The sequence below is a fragment of the Pituophis catenifer genome, unplaced genomic scaffold (assembly GCF_029215685.1).
Source record: "Pituophis catenifer annectens isolate HBS135680 unplaced genomic scaffold, rPitCat1.0.hap2 SCAF_4, whole genome shotgun sequence".
In the NCBI taxonomy this organism is placed as follows: domain Eukaryota; kingdom Metazoa; phylum Chordata; class Lepidosauria; order Squamata; family Colubridae; genus Pituophis; species Pituophis catenifer.
Genome location: NW_027256884.1, coordinates 128377392 through 128394213, shown reverse-complemented (window position 1 = coordinate 128394213; position 16822 = coordinate 128377392). Strand labels below are relative to the sequence as shown.

General features: G+C 43.7%; 1 protein-coding gene across 1 annotated transcript in view; it reads left to right on the top strand.

The window, feature by feature from the left end:
* The window catches only part of WNT11 (Wnt family member 11), a 530657-nt gene that overhangs the window by 273006 nt on the left and 240829 nt on the right, over positions 1–16822 (top strand). The gene's annotated exons all lie outside the window — the stretch shown is intronic.

Genomic DNA, 16822 nt, shown 5'->3' with positions numbered 1-16822 from the left:
GCCATGGTGGTTTAAGTAAACCACTGCAGTCATTCTATTAGTAACATGGTTGTTAAGTGAATCAGGCTTTCCCCGTCGACTACGCTTGTTGGAAGCGGACTGGGAAGTTTGTACATAATTGGGACCCTGAAACTGTCATAAATACATGCCAGTTGCCAAGGGAATTTGCTTTAATGACTGTGTGATTCGCTTAACAACCGTGGCAAAAAAAAAAAAACAGATTGTAAAATTGGGCGCGTCTCAACTAACAATCCCCTTGCTTAACAGGATATTCTGCTCTCAATTGTGGTCATAAGTTGAGAACTTCTGCCTTGGGAAGGGGGTTCGTCTAGATGACCTCCAAGGTCCCTCCCGGCCCTCAGACTCTATGACTGTTATCTTTTCATTTGGCACTCAAATTTCCTTTTTTAAAACTCTTTCCTAAGAGAATTGGTTCCCCACACTGATTTTTGCATCATTCTTCTATCCCTCATATTTATCCCCGCTCCCGAAAAAAAATCAAATTGTTTATGCTTTGGGAGTTATATTTATTTTTTTGCCAGGCGTGGATGGCTTAAGCGTGCATTTGAAACGACACTTTTTCTAAACAGCTAGAAAAAGAGCAGCTGGAGCCGCCATTCTCCTTCATTCCTGAGTTTCCAAATCCCATTTTTAAAATTCCGTTATCTTGTCCTCATATATTCATGTACACCACTCAGCTGAATAAATGATTTCCGTGGAATCACATTCATTCGAAATGTTGCAACTATTTTTTCCCCCAAAGTAATTCGTCACTTTTGCCAAATTCTGGCACGTCACTCGTTCATTTGCATCCGTGACAACTTGGATGGCCAATTCATACAGGTTGGGCTTTTTCCAGTGGCATCTTATACGGGAATAAAACTCTCCGGTCTGTAAGCTAGAACTGGGTGAAGTGAGACCATCTAGTCACCCCCCACTGAAGAAAAGACAGGATGATCTATGGCCAGTATAGGAAGCAGTCTGTGTTTGAGTGAGAGAGAGAGAGAGAGAAAGAGAGAGAGAAAGAAAAGGAGAGAGAGAAAGAGAGAGAAAGGAGAAGAAGAGAGAGAGAGAAGGAGAGAGGCAAAGAGAAGGAGAGAAAGAAGAAGAGAGAAAGAAGAGAGAAAAGGAGACAGAGAAAGGGAGAGAAAAGAGAAGGAAAGAGAAAGAGCGAGAAAGAGAAGGAGAGAGAAAGAGAAAGAAGAGAGAGAAAGAGAAAAAAGAAGACAGAGAGAAAAAGAGAGACAGAAAGAGAAATGAGAAGTACAAAAAAAGAGAGAAAACGAGAAAGAGAGAGAGAAAAGAGATCAGAGAAAGAGAGAGAAAAGAGAAGGAAAGAGAAAATAGAAAGATAGAGAAAAGAGAAGGACAGAGAAAGAAAGAAAGAGAAAGAAAAGGAGAGAGAGAGAGAAAGAGAGAGAAATAAGGAGAGAGAGAGAGAAGGAGAAAGGCAAAGAGAAGGAGAGAAAGAAGAAGAGAAAGAAGAGAGAAAAGGAGACAGAGAAAGGGAGAGAAAAGAAGGAAAGAGAAAGAGTGAGAAAGAGGAGAAAGGAGAGAGAAAGAGAGAGAAAAGAGGTCAGAAAGAAAAAAGAGAGACAAAGAAAAATGAGAAGTGCAGAAAAAGAGAGAAAACAAGGAGAGAGGAAAAAAAAGAGAAAATAGGTCAGAGAAAGAGAGAGAAAAGAGAAGGAGAAAAAATAGAAAGATAAAGGAGAGAAAAGAGAAGGACAGAGAGAGAGAGAGAGAAAGAAAAAAGAGGAGAGAGAAAAAGAGTCAGAAAGAGAAATGAGAAGTACAGAAAAAGAGAGAAAACAGAAGGAGAGAGAGAAAAAAAGAGAGAAAAGAGGTCAGAGAAAGAGAAAAGAGAAGGAGAGAAAAAGAGAGAAAATTGAAAGATAAAGGAGAGAAAAGAGAAGGACAGAGAAAGAGAGAGAAAGAGAGAAAAGAGGAGAGAGAGAGAAAGATACAGAGAAAAAAAAACAGAGGGCAGAGAGAGAAAAGAGAAAGAGAGAGAGAAAGAGAGGGAGGGAGGGAGGGGAAGGAAGAGAGACCCAGAGCCAGTTTGGTCTAGTGCTTCAGGCTAGAAAGCAGGAGATTGTGAGTTCTAGTCCCGCCTGATCAGCTGGGTGACTTTCGGCCAGTCCATTTGTCGACGTTGTGGTTGTTGTGTGGAAAACAGGATGAAGAAGGTGCGTTGGGTAGGTTCTCTGTCTTGAGTTATTTGTAAAAAAAAAAAAAAAAGAATAAAGGCGGGAAATAAACAAATGAAAATAAAAAGAAAAAAAGCACATAAAACCCGCCGCAGGAAACATCTGAGATGAAAGCAATGGTGGAAGGGAAAGGGGGGGGGAGTGTGTTTGTTGTGTAGGATTTGCACAGGAAGGTATAAAAAACGTTCTGCCAGGAAAAAGACTCGGCGGGAACACAGGAATCCAGACAGAGATGCCAGACTGGGGAGATCACTGAGGTAAAAGATGATCCAGGGACAGAAAGGAAGTTCCCAAGATTCCAACAGGTCCGCTGCTATCTTAACCAGAGGTGATATTCAGCCGGTTCGGATCGATTCGGGCGAATCGGTAGCGGCGACTGCACATGGGCCCACCTGCCAACTCACCCAGTGGTGAAATGTAAAATTTGTTACTACCAGTTCTGTGGACGTGGCTTGGTGGGGGGAGGGGGTTAATGTGACTGGGTGGGCGTGGCCAACTTTTTTTTTTAACTTTTAAAAGCATTTTTTCTACCAAAAAAAAAATGCCTTTAAAAGCCTCTGACGATCCCAGCTGAGTTGCCTGATCGTCAGAGGCTTTTTTTTTTTTCTTTTAAAAACAACAACAAAAAATGCTTTTAAAAGTTAAAACAAAAGCCTCTGACGATCAGGCAACTCAGCTGGGATCGTCAGAGGCTTTTAAAGGCATTTTTTTCCCCCTACAACCTCTTCGGCCAAAGAGGTTGTAGAAAAAATGCTTTCAAAAGGCTCTGACGATTCCAGCTGAGCCGCGCGATCGTCAGAGGCTTTTTAAAAAAACTTTTAAAAGCATTTTTTCAGCCGAAGAGGTTGTAGAAAAAATGCTTTCAAAAGGCTCTGACGATTCCAGCTGAGCCGCGCGATCGTCAGAGGCTTTTTAAAAAAACTTTTAAAAGCATTTTTTCAGCCGAAGAGGTTGTAGAAAAAATGCTTTTAAAAGTAAAAAAAAAAAAAAGCCTCTGATGATCGCGTGGCTCAGCTGGGCATGGGGGGGGGCAGGGATTTTTGCTACTGGTTCTCCAAACCACCCGCCGCCATCGCTACCGGATCGGGTGATCCGGTCTGAACTGGGAGCATTTCACCCTTGAACCTTACCAACTTGAGTTATTTGTAAAAATCATAAAGGCTGGATACCAACTGAATGAAGAAATAATAAATGCATCATTAAAACAGCCCCTTGGATATATTTGGGTGTGATTTGAGGATTCCCGGATGGGTCGGCCTGTTAAACCTACAGAAGAAAAGATCATTTTCAGGATCTCAAATTTTGAACTGGCTCAGCCTCTCTGCTTCCCATCCTTTCGACTTAAAATATTTCCAGCCCTTGTTCTGGATGAATAATAATCGCAGATGTTTCTTCTTTTATCCAAACTGGGCCTAACAAAGTGTCTTAGGACAGTGACTAATATCAGACATTTGAACGCCAGTTGCTAAAAATGGAGAAACGGAAGCCGTGTCCTCGGACGTCACGCAGAGGCCCTGGGATCGTAAAATCCTCCGTTGTCACCGAGCTTCAGCTAGGATGGAAAGTCCTTTAATCCCCCACCCACCCACATCTGGATGGTGTCTGGGGTGGGGGAAGCTGGTCTCAATCATGGCCACATGACACGGATCTCCTGGGCAAACCGAGGACCACAGACGAGCTGCCAAGAGGGACATGAAAGAGGTTGGCTTTGGGTTCACGTCCTCATTTTGCGGTACGACAAACCCACAATGGCTGCTGCTTCGAAAAAGGCCTTTTTTCACACTTTTCACCAGGAGCTGGGAGGGTTTCCAATGGTGTTCCCAGCTCAATCCTTGAGAATTTTCGTTGTTCTAGAACAGGGGTGTCGAACTCAAGGCCCGCGGGCCAGATCTGGCTCGCAGGGTGCTTGGATCTGGCCCACGGGCCCATCCTGGAAGCAGCGAAGGACCGGCCCACAGGGCCTCTGCCAGCAAAAATGGAGCTCGGAACAGCCATGTGCGGGCCTCCTGGCAGAGGTGGGATTCAGCCAGTTCGGACTGGTTCAGGCGAACCGGATACTAATTTTATATCTGGTTCGCCGAACCGGTAGTTGCAAGGACTTGCTGGCCCTGCCTACCCCACCCCACCCCTCCTAGGAGTCTCCACGCAGCCCATTTTGGATGCCAGGGCCTGCGTGGAGGATGAAAAACGGGTGTCCTGGAACTTCCAGAAGTCCGGAAACGGGCCTGCAATTCAAGGAAAGCCTCCAAAGCCTTGGGAGGGTGAAAAACGGGCCTCCTGGAAGTCTGGAAATGGGCCCATTTCTGGCCTCCACAGACCCTCCAGCGCCCGGGAGAGTCCGTTTTCGCCCTCCCAGAGGCTTGAAGAAATCCTCCAGAGCTTGGGGAGGGTGAAAACACCTACACCTCCATCGTAGTGCAGGAGAGCCAAGTAGGCCATGCCTACCATGTCCACACCCACCCAGCAACCGAGTAGAGAACCAGTTGCTAAAATTTTTGAACCCCACTCCTGCCTCCTGGGCCCCGTTTTCAGCCGCGATGGCCTCCTGCAGCCCTCTGCCAGTGAAAACGGAGCTTGGGAGAGCCGCCTGTGAAAACGGAGCCGCGATGAGTGACGTCGAGCTAGCCATGCCCCCTCCCAGCTATGCCCTCCCCCCCCGGAGCTCCCCAAAGTGAAACACAACCCTAATGCGGCCTTCCATGAAATCGAGTTTGACACCCCTGTTCTAGAATCTTCCAGTGAATTTGCCGCCACTGGGTTTGCATTCAGCCTGGATTGCCTCACAGTAGAGGTCTCCAATCTTTCCAGTGTTGCGGACCGGCGGGGGGAGGAGGGAATATGGGCGTGTGCGCTCCCGTACGCAGCTCCATTTCTGCACAAGAGGGCTTTGCTTGTGCCAATGGAGCTGCGCTCTCAAGCATGCTTACCCATCGCTTGTGCGGCCCAGTTCCAAATGAGCCGGAGCCCACTACCGGGCCATGGCCGAGGGGTTGGGGAACCCCTGTTTTACAGGATCCAATCTGAGTCGGTCACCGGAACGAGAGGTTTAGTTTTGTGAGCTTTTGGAGTCGTGCCGGAGCCCGTTCTTGGGGAACTTCTCCCTCACCAAGAATGTCTTCTTTCGGCTATTCTATGCGTAGTATTTATGTGGTACCACACACAACCAGGCACCGTATAAATACTACGCAAAAAGCAACCCGGTGCACATATTCTGGAGAGAGACCGACGTTCCCTGAAGGATGGGCTCCAGCACGAGTCCGAAAGCTCGGAAGACTAAATTTCTGGTCCCGGAGATTGGATCCTGCAACATTATACTCGGGACACGTAGATTTGCCTTCATTCATGGATTTTCTTAGTCCAACACTTTAATCTGTGCAGCACATGGTCTCTAATTAATCGATATAAACAAGCCTGAAGAGTGATTTAGTTATTTGTCTGTCTGTTCATCCCTCCGCCCCTCCTTTGTCTTCACTTAATCTCTCTCTCCAGCTATCATTTAGCTATCACTTATCTCTGTCTGTCTGTCTGTTTGTCTTATCATTTACAGCTGCTATCTATCAGCTATCTATTATCCATCTCTCAATATCCATCCCTATATATCTATATCTATCTGACTGTCTATGTCTGCCTGTCTGTCCGTCTATCTATCTACCTACCTACCTATCATCTACAGTATCTAGTTATTTATCTATCATCTAGCTTTCTAGCTGGCTATTATCTCTCTCTCTCTCTATTCAGTATTTATCCATCCATATCTATCTATCTATCTATCTATCTATCTATCTATCTATCTATCTATCTATCTTCTATCTATCTAATCTAATCTATCATCTATCGAGTTATTTAGCTATCATCTAGCTATCTAGCTAGCTATTATCTAGCTATCCCTCTATTCAATATCTATCTATACATCCATCCATATCTATCTATCTATCTATCTATCTATCTATCTATCTATCTATCTAATCTATCAAGTTATTTTGCTATCATCTAGCTATTTAGCTAGTTATTATCTAGCTATCCCTCTATTCAATATCTATCTATACATCCATCCATATCTATCTATCTATCATATCATCTATCTATCTATCTATCTATCTATCTATCTATCTATCTATCTAATCTATCAAGTTATTTTGCTATCATCTAGCTAGCTAGCTATTATCTAGCTATCCCTCTATTCAATATCTATCTATACATCCATCCATATCTATCTATCTATCTATCTATCTATCTATCTATCTATCTATCTACCTATCTATCTATCTAATCTATCAAGTTATTTTGCTATCATCTAGCTATCTAGTTAGCTATTATCCATCTCTCTCTATTCAGTATCTCTCTATCTATCCATCCATCCATCTATTCATTTTGTGACTGTGAGTTCCACGGACTAGGCACCGCATAAATAAACTGGTTGTTTATTTTGACCTATGCATAAAAGGGTGCTCTGTTGTTTATTTAAATACCTTCTAAACAATTTTTTTAAACAGCGAGCAGTGGAAAAGATTTTAAATCTGAAAGCATTGATCCTGAATTGTGCCATCCATCCGACTTTATTTCCCAGTGCATTTTTTTCTTCCTAAAATATATGTGCCAAAATATTACTCTTGTTCTTATTGCTATTGTTGTTGCAGGGCTGAAATACTGAGGCATAAAATTTGTGTGTTTTTCCCCTCATATTTTCCTTCGGGTCATTACACTTGTCACATCAATCGTCACATCAGATTGAACTTTGAAATAGCTGCTGTACTAACTGTAAAAGCTTCCATTCAGTTCATAAACCGACAATGTGGAGTAACATTTTGAAGGTTACACACAGTTGCTTCTCAATCTTAAAAAGCATCTTCTTTGCCACAGATGAGATTTAAAAAAAAAATAATAATAACTCCCTCAGTTAAAAAGACTGTTAGAAGCAAAAGGAAGGAATATAAAGTTGACTTCTTTGATCAGGACTAAAACAGGAAAGATTTTTATAAAATTCTGGAATCCCTTTACTATTTTTTAGCCAACCTCTGGAGAGAAATGACAATGAGGTTCAGATCTCTGGAAAAAAGTGAATCGTGCATGTAAGTTCATGGAGATGGGAATCATTAATTTTCCGGTAGTTATTGCAAGGAAGGTTGACAATTGCTTAAATATTCTTATTTTGTCTCTCTCTCCTTCTCTGTCTCCTTCGCGCCCCTCCATTCTGCTCTTTTCTCCTCTCCCCTCTTTTTTTCTGCACTTTAGTCTTATTTTTCTTTTCTTTTTTCTCTCTGATTTCAGTTTGTGTTGTTTTTTTAAAATCGTAAACCTCTTCCATAAAAAGTACATTTTAAAAAAAAAGAGAGATTTTTTTTAAAAATCCTACCTCAATTTGAGCTTAATTCATTGAGTTTAAATATACAGAATAACAGAGTTGGAGAAGATCTTGGAAGTCCTCTAGTCCAACCTCTATACTGCTTGTCAGAAGGTTACAAAAGTTGATCCCATATAACCCTGGGACACTGCAACTGTCATAGGTACATGCCAGTTGCAATGGTTGTAAGTGTGAAAAATGATAGCAAAATGTAAGCTTCTAGAAGTTTGCTAAAATTTGAACTTTTAGTGGCTTTGGTGCCTCTGTAACTTCTAACGGTCAGTAAATAAACTGTTGTACATCAAGGACTACCTGTATCCGTGTGTGTGTGTGAGAGAGAGAGAGAGAGAGAGAGAGAGAGTGCATACAAACAATTAGCCAGTGGAACTCCTTGCCTCCAGAAGTTGTAAATGTTCCATCACTGGAGGTTTTTAAGAAGAGATTGGACACCCATTGGGCTGAAATGGTATACAGGGAGTCCCCAACTTACAACACTTCATTTAGCGACCCAAGTTACAACGGCACCGAAAAAAAGCGACTTATGACCGTTTTTCACAGTTACAACCTTTGCAGCATCTCCGTGATCGAAATTCAGACGCTCGGCTGCCGACTCACATTACGACCATTGCGGTTCCCAAGGCCAGGTGATGATGCCCTTTTGCGACCTTCCGACGGGTCGACAGTCGATGGGGAAGGCAGATTCACTTAACGACCGTGTTACTAACCCAAACAACTGCAGCGATTCACTTAACAACCAGGGCAAGAAAAGCCGTAAAAAGGGGCAACATTGCGATTGTGGGTTTTACTGATTTGATTTATTTATTTATTTATTTGTTTATTTATTTACTTACTTATTTATTTATTTATTTTTATTTATTTTTATTTATTTATTTATTTTTATTTTTATTTTTATTTTATTTTTATCTATCTATCTATCTATCTATCTATCTATCTATCTATCTATCTATTGAATTCATATTGCCGCTTATTCAATTGATAGATCCTTATAGAAATGGCTAGTTTATATTATTACGAAAAAACCCATACGTTGTGATTTGATGTTAACGTTTCTTTTCTCTTTTTCTTTCTTTCTTTCTTTCCTAATCCTTTGTCACTTTTCTTCCCCCCTCCCCCTCCCCAATTGTTTTCCTATTTTCCTTTGTATTTTGCATCTTATTTTATCTTCTAACTCAATAAAAAAATGTTAACAGAGAATCACCTCAGAGCCGTCTTACTAACTTAACCCATTGCAGAGCTTCGCTTAACAGCGGAGGTAAGAAAATTCATAAAATGGGACACTTGCTGAATCTCTGTCTCGCTTAACGACAGACATTTGGGGCTCCATTGCAGCCATGATGTCGAGGACTACCTGTATAGGGTCCCCTGCCAGAGCAGAAGGGGGTTGGACTAGAAGACCTCCAAGGTCCCTTTTCCTCCCTCCCCTCTTTTCTCTGTCCCCATCATCTCCCTCCCTCCCTCCTTCCTTCCTTCCTTCTTCCTTCCTTTCCTTCCTTCCTTCTTTCCTTCCTTTCCTTCCTTCTTCCTTTTTTTTTTTAAAAAAAATTGATTTATATGCCGCCCTTCTCCAGAGACTCAGGGCGGCTTACAATGTGCTCAGCAATAGCCTTCATACTTTTGTATATTTTATACAAAGTCAGCTTATTGCCCCCACAAACTGGGTCCTCAATTTACCTACCTTAGAAAGGGTGGAAGGCTGAGTCAACCTTGAGCCTTGGCGAGATTTGAACCAGCAGTAATTGCAGGCAGCTGTGTTAATAACAGGGTGCTTAGACCACTGTACCATCAAGGCTCTCCTTCCTTTCCTTTCCTTCCTTCCTTTCCTTCCTTCTTCCTTTCCTTTCCTTTCCTTTCCTTTCCTTTCCTTTCCTTTCCTTTCCTTTCCTTTCCTTTCCTTCCTTCCTTCCTTCCTTCCTTCCTTCCTTCCTTCCTTCCTTCCTTTCCTTCCTTCCTTTCCTTTCCTTCCTTCCTTTTCTTCCTTCCTTTCCTTCCTTCCTTCCTTCTTCTTATTTTATCTTCTAACTCAAAAAAAAAAATGTTAACAGAGAATCACTTCTTACTAACTTAACCCACTGCAGGGGGGCTTCGCTTAAGAGCGGAGGTAAGAAAATTCGTAAAACGGGACACAACTCGCTGAACCTCTGTCTCGCCTAACGACAGGCATTTTGGGGCTCCATGGCGGCCAGTGATGTCGAGGACTACCTCTATAGGGTCCCCTGCCCAGAGCAGAAGGGGGTTGGACTAGAAGACCTCCGAGGTCCCTTCTCCAAAGCTGTCATCCTGTTCTTCTACAATCTTCCCCAGGAAATCCAGGCGAGGTAAATGAAATAATACGAAATTTTGGCACACTGGGGGAGAAGGAAACACACCCTTCCAGCTCCCTAACCCCACTCCACCCACCTCCTGGCTATAAAATCTCTCCCCAGCTAAAATTCATGTGCTCCGTCTGGAGGATTTCGTTCGGCAGAAGCCAGGATGAATTCTCAGCTCTCCTGCCCGGAGACAAATCTGTGAGAAATAGTTTCGCTCACCCACTCCGTTCCTTGAGTGACTGAATTCTTGACCCCCCCCTCCCTCTGCCCTTCCCCACCGGTTCTCCCCCCTCTCCTTCCTTTGGACGGCTGCTGGTCAGCAAATCCAGCCCATTCCCACCCACCCACCCACCCACCCACCTCCCCAAAGGAGAAACTTCCCACAGCTTGATCCAGCTGGACCATCTGGAAAAGGAAGAAAATTAGAAAGCTGCGGAAAAACCCCAGCGAAGCCACCGAGCACTTTTTTTTTACTGCAAAATTAGGTGGGTACCGGATGATTTTTTTTTTTTTTATCCCTGGGAGGATGGGAAGACCTGTGGGATGAGGGCTGGTGTGTCTGTGGGTCTGTGTTGTTGTGTATTTGTGTGTTTGTATGTTACAGGGCAGAGGAAAATATAACCAGATGCTGCTGGAACGTGTGTGTTTTTTTTATTTTTTGCAAAGCTCTGCCTGATCTTTTTGATCTGGGAATTGCAATCAATGAGATAGCTGTGGTTTTTTTTTTTTTCCCCTCCCTTATCACGAGGAAAATGGGTGAGGGGGATTAGAAGCATGATAGGATAGAAAGGAAGCTGTTGGGAAACATATTTTTTCTTCCGCCTGCCTGCCCCATCATAGCGAGGGGTTTATTTTCCGAAGCACCAGAAGACAAGAAACAACGGATGGAAACTCGTCAAGGAGAGGAGCAACCTGGAAATTAAGGAGAAGCTTCCTAACAGGGACAACGATTAACCGGTGGAACAGCTCGCCACTGGAAGTTGTGGGTGCTTCGTCGCTGGAGGTTTTTTAAGAAGAGACTGGACAGCCACTAGGTCTGGAATGACATAGGATCTCCTGCTCGAGCAGAGGGCTGGACTAGAAGACCTCCAAGGTCCCTCCCTTCCAGCTCTATTCTGATTGATACTGATTTAAGCGTATGCTTTCTCGCGTCTCCGACTCGTAAGTAAGTTCCATTCAATGGCATTGGAGCATGGGTGCTGGGATGTTTAGTTTAGGATCCCTTGGCATGTTTCTTCCCCCTTTTTAAAGAACATAGAATCCTATCCTAGGGCCTTAAGGGACCTCAGAGGTCATCTAGTCGAGCCCACTACTCAAGGCAGGAGATCTTATACACCATCCCATCAAACGGTTGTCCAGTCTATTTTTTGGAAAGCCTCCAGTGATGGAGCATTCACAACTTCTGGTGGCAAGTCGTTCCACTGATGAATTGTTCTCCCTGTCAGGAAATTTCTCCTTAATTCTAGGTTGAATCTCTCCTTGATTAGTTCCCATCCATTTTTGTCTTGTCTTCTGGTGTTTTGGAGAACATGTCAATCTCTCTATTCTCTATGACAGCCCCTCAACCAGTGGAAGACATTATGTCTTCCCTTTAAGGGGCTGTTCTTTTATTCGGGAGCTTCCTTAATAAGTAAAGTCCCATTGAGTACAATGGGATTTAACATAAATTAAATCCCATTGTACTCAATGGGATTAACTATGCCTGAAGGAGCTATGCAGGAAAGTAAGAACTATTAGCAGGACACACCCTAAATGTCTTCTATAGGGGATGGAAACCAGGGGTGAAATATAAAATTTGTTACTACCGGTTCTGTAGGCGTGGCTTTGTGGGGGGGGGCAATTTGACTTGGTGGGCGTGGCCAACTTTTTTTTTTTTTTACTTTTCAAATCATTTTTTCTAATGCTTTGAAAAGCCTCTGATGATCCCAGCTGAGCCGCGCGATCACCAGAGGCTTTTTTAAAAAAACTTTTAAAAGCATTTTTTCTAATGCTTTGAAAAGCCTCTGCCGATCAGGCAACTCAGCTGGGATCGTCAGAGACTTTTAAAAGCATTTTTTTTTAACCACCACTTCGGCCAAGAGGTTGCAGAAAAAAATGCTTTTAAAAGCCTCTGACGATCCCAGCTGAGCCACGCGATCATCAGAGGCTTTTTTAAAAAAACTTTTAAAAGCATTTTTTCTAATGCTTTGAAAAGCCTCTGCCGATCAGGCAACTCAGCTGGGATCGTCAGAGACTTTTCAAAGCATTTTTTTTACCACCTCTTCGGCCAAGAGGTTGCAGAAAAAAATGCTTTGAAAAGCCTCTGACGATCCCAGCTGAGCCGCGCGATCATCAGAGGCGCTTTTTTTTTTTTTACTTTTAAAAGGATTTTTTCGTCGGAAGAGGTTGTAGAAAAAATGCTTTTAAAAGTTAAAAAAAAAGCCTCTGATGATCGTGCAGCTCAGCTGGGAATGGTGGGGGGGTGCAGGGATTTTTGCTACCGCTTCTCCGAACCACTCGCCTGCCATCGCTACCGGATCGGGCGATCCGGTCCGAACCGGGAGCATTTCAGCCCTGATGGAAACTATACAGCAGTCTAAACCGAATGCAAAATAAAATAGTACAGTATAGCTTTTCCAAACTTTGGCAACTTTACGACATGCGGACTTCAACTCCCAACTGGCTGAGGAATTCTGGGAGTTTGAAGTCCGCAAGTCTTAAAGTTGCCCACTTTGAACACTCTGGTATACAGGTAGTCCTTGTCTTACGACCACAATTGAGCCGAAAATTTACGTTGTTCAGTAAGACATTTGTTAAGGGAGTTTTGCCCCATTTTACAACTATTCATGCCACAGTTGTTAAGTGAATCATAACCGAGCTAGTCGCACGGTTGTTAAATGAATCTGGTTCCCCCCCCATTGGCGTTGCCGGTCAAAAGGTCACAAAAAAAGTGATCACATGACCCCGGGACCCTCACTGCAACTGTCATAACTACGAGTCAGTTGCCAAGCATCTGAATTTTGATCATGTGACAGCGAGGAGGCTGCAACGGTCATAAGTGTGAAAAATGATCATAAGTCACTGTAAATTCTCAGCGCCATTGTAATTTTGAACGGTCACTAAACGAACTGTTGTAAATCGAGGACTACTTATAGTTCAGGGGATCTGACAGCTGGGGAAATGTCAGAGGTGAACGATGTATTTATTTACCCATTCGTTTATTAAATTTATATGCCACTTATTTCATTCTGAAAAATGGCTCTGGAAAGATGTTACTTCTATATTCCTTTCACCTTTTACTCCCCAAAAAAGGCCATTTTGGGAGTGGCACCATAACTCTGAATTGAACTATTTATGGTTGGCTAAGTCTCCCTCGCATATTTTCAGACTAACCAAGATTAACATTGTTCAAACTCAACCTGTAAACGTCTTTGCTGGATTTGCAATTGATCTGTTTAACCCCATTTCAGAAATTTATCAGTATTTAACAGTAACAGAGTTGGAAGGGACCTTGGAGATCATCTAGTCCAACCCCCTTCTTACGCAGGAGACCGGTACTAGGGATTCGAACTGCCGAACTGCCGACCTTTCTGATCGACAAGCTCAGTGTCTTTAGCCGCTGAGCCACCTAGTTAGCAACTTAGTCTGGATGGGACGTTGTTAAATCTATGGCAGGAATAAAGCCATCACAGATATAGTCCTGGACTTATGACCACAACGCAGCCCCAAATTTACGTTGCTCAGCGAGAATGGTTGTTAAGTGAGTTTTGCCCCCTTTTACGACTTTCCTTGCCACAGTGGTTAAGCGAACCGCTGCGGTTGTTAAGATAGTCACTCGGTTGTTAAGTGAATCTGGCTTTCCCCCTTGACATTGCTTGTCAGAAGGTCGCAAAAAGAGGATCGCAGGATCATTTGCAACGGTTGTAAGTACATAAATAGTGGCCAAAATTGTGGGAACCTTTTGGGAAAAGTGTATTTTCTAAAACTACCTAATAAGACCACTTTTCTTTGGAGTAGTACCATAAAATTATATATCAATGGAAAGATAATTTAATCAAGAATGTCATGCAATAACTTTGATGAAGGATTTGCTATTAGAATAGCAGTTACAGTATAAAGAAGAAAGGGGAAACACGTAGAAAAAATGAGATCTACAAAAATGATTACCATATCAGTTAATCCTTAGTTGGGTAACCTTTAGCATGAATGACGGCCTTACAACGTCTTCCCATGGAGCGAACCAAGCCTTTTAGTTCTGCAGCTGTTCTAATGTGAAACCAAGATTGAATGATGGCTTCTATTAACTGGGTTTGATTGCTGAGTCGCTTCTGACTAACCAGTTTCTTTAGTGGGCTCCATAGATTTTCCATTGGGTTAAGGTCTGGGCTATTCCCAGGCCATTCCAGCAGTGGAATAGGATGATCTTGAAACTCCTCCCCAAAAAAGTGGTGTTATTAGCCATCAAACCTCAAAAATGCACTTTTCCCAACAGGTTTCCACAATTTTGGCCACGAATGTATGAGTCAATTGCCAAGCGTCTGAATTTTCATGTCATCCCTTTTGCAACCTCCTGACAAGCAAAGTCCACAGGGAAGCCATTCTTCACTTAACAACTTAACCACCGTGTTAGTAATGTGGAAAAATGTGGGAAAATGGCACACTTAACTAAGAAAAACGTAAAAATGGGTCCATCCCAGCTGCTTTTCCCCAGGTTTACTTAGAGGCTGCCAAGAGGGGAAATCATTCCTCAGTTTCATCAGCACTTAAGTGCAACCTGATGGGTCCCTCAGATAAATTGAATAAAGTCCCATGAACTAAATTAATGTAGGTAAATGCGGGTCCAGCTGGATGATCACTGAAGGGCCCTCTCTATTAGTTCTTTCAGAGTTCTCTGGCTTTTTAAGAATGTCAATTTATAACACTGCCATTAGTTCTTTTCTCTTACTACATATTGTAATTTCTAACTCATCTCTGTAACAATTCCTAAAAGGGCAGTAACTTGTGCTGCTAACAAACAAACAAATAAATAAACTGATTCCAGGAGTTTTTTTTTTTTTTTTAATTTGATTTATATGCCGCCCTTCTCCGGAGACTCAGGGCGGCTTACAATGTGCTCAGCAATAGCCTTCATCCTTTTGTATATTTATATAAAGTCAGCTTATTGCCCCCACAACTGGGTCCTCAATTTACCCACCTTAGAAAGGATGGAAGGCTGAGTCAACCTTGAGCCTTGGAGAGATTCGAACCAGCAGTAATTGCAGGCAGCTGTGTTAATAACAGGGTGCTTTAGACCACTGTACTACCAAGGCTCTATATAAAACTCTATATAGTTTTGAATTCAGGAAGGGAAAGCTCTGCCTTTCAACAATCCTTAAAGGGAAAGGCTTCTTTTTCCCCCCCACCCCACCCCCCCGACAGGAGTAAAAAATAAAATAAAAAATCACTCCTGATAGAAAGGAGGGGTGGCGTCTCCGCCTCTATCTATATAAACAAGCAAGAATTCAGATAATTCTATGCAACATTAATTGAATCTGGACCTTGGAGTTTGAAATGGGAGGGACACGAACGTCCCACCAAATGCTACTAACTAAACCCCTTCCCTCAATCCATCCTCCTTGCGTGTTACATTCACCAAACCGCTTCGTGTTTCGGCCCTGGCTGGATCGAATGATTTGCTCACAATTTGGGGTTTTGCAACAGGACCACGCCAACCGCGGGAAAAGCCCACTTCTCCTGCCCGTCTTCTCGCAGGATGATGGAAGAGCTGTTCTCTTCCACAGGCCCACGTGCCTTTTGCCCTTTGGCTCCTTTGAAGATTCTCGTGGGAGACCCATGAAATCTGGGTTGCCCCATAAAATCTGCAGGATAAGACAATAGCATGGTTAGCAGCACATTTCTTTCTTCCTTTCTCGCTCCCTCCCTGTTTTCCTTCCTTCATCCCTCCTTTTTCTTCTTTCTTCCTCCTTCTTCCCTCCATCCTCTTCCTCCCTTCCTTATGCCATCCCCGCCATCCCTTCCTCTCCCTCCCTCTGTCCCTTCCATTTTTCCTTCCTTCCCCCTCTTTTCCTTCCTTCCCCTTTTTTCCTTCCTTTCTTCCTCCCTCCTTCTCCCCCTTCCTCTCTCTGTCCCTTCCATTTTTCCTTCCTTCCCTTTTTTCCTTCCCTCCTTCTTTCTCACCCTCCATCCCTTCCATTTTTCATTCCTTCCTCTTTCCTTCCTTTCCTTCTTTCCTCCCCTCTTTTCTCTGTCCCCCATCATCTCCCTCCCTCCCTCCCTCCCTCCCTCCTTCCTTCCTTCCTTCCACCTTCTCCCTCTTCCTCTGTGTCTCTTCCATTTTTCCTTCCTTCCCCTTTTTTCCTTCCTTCCTTCCTTCTCCCCCTCCCTTCCTTCCATTTTTCCTTCCTTCCCCTTTCCTTCCCTTCCTTCCTGCCCCCCTCTTTTCTCTGTCCCCATCATCTCCCTCCCTCCCTCACTTCCTTCCTTCCTTCCTTCCTTCCTTCCTTCCTTCCTTCCTTCCTTCCTTCTCTCCCTCCCTTCCCTTTTTCTTCCCTTCCCCTTCCCTTCCCTTCCTTCCTCCCTCCCCTCTTTTCTCTGTCCCCCATCATCTCCCTCCCTCCCTCCTTCCGTCCTCCTTCCTTCCTTCCTTCCTCTTCCCTTCTCTCCCCTCCCCTCCCTTTCCCACTCTTCTTCCTCCCCTCCCTCTTCTTTCTCCCTCCCTTATATGATCCCCTTCCTTCCTCCCTCTCTCCTTTCTCACTATTTTACCTCTCTATTTTCCTTCCTTCCTTCCTTCCTCCCTCCCTCCCTCCCTCCCTCCCTCCCTCCCTCCCTCCCTCCCTCCCTCCCTCTTCCTCATTCTTCTCTTCTTCCTCCTCCTCCTCCTCCCCCTCTCACCCCATAATCCTCAACTGGGACAGTCCCCATGTAGAATTATCTAGGCATCTTCCAAAGGTTCCACCACA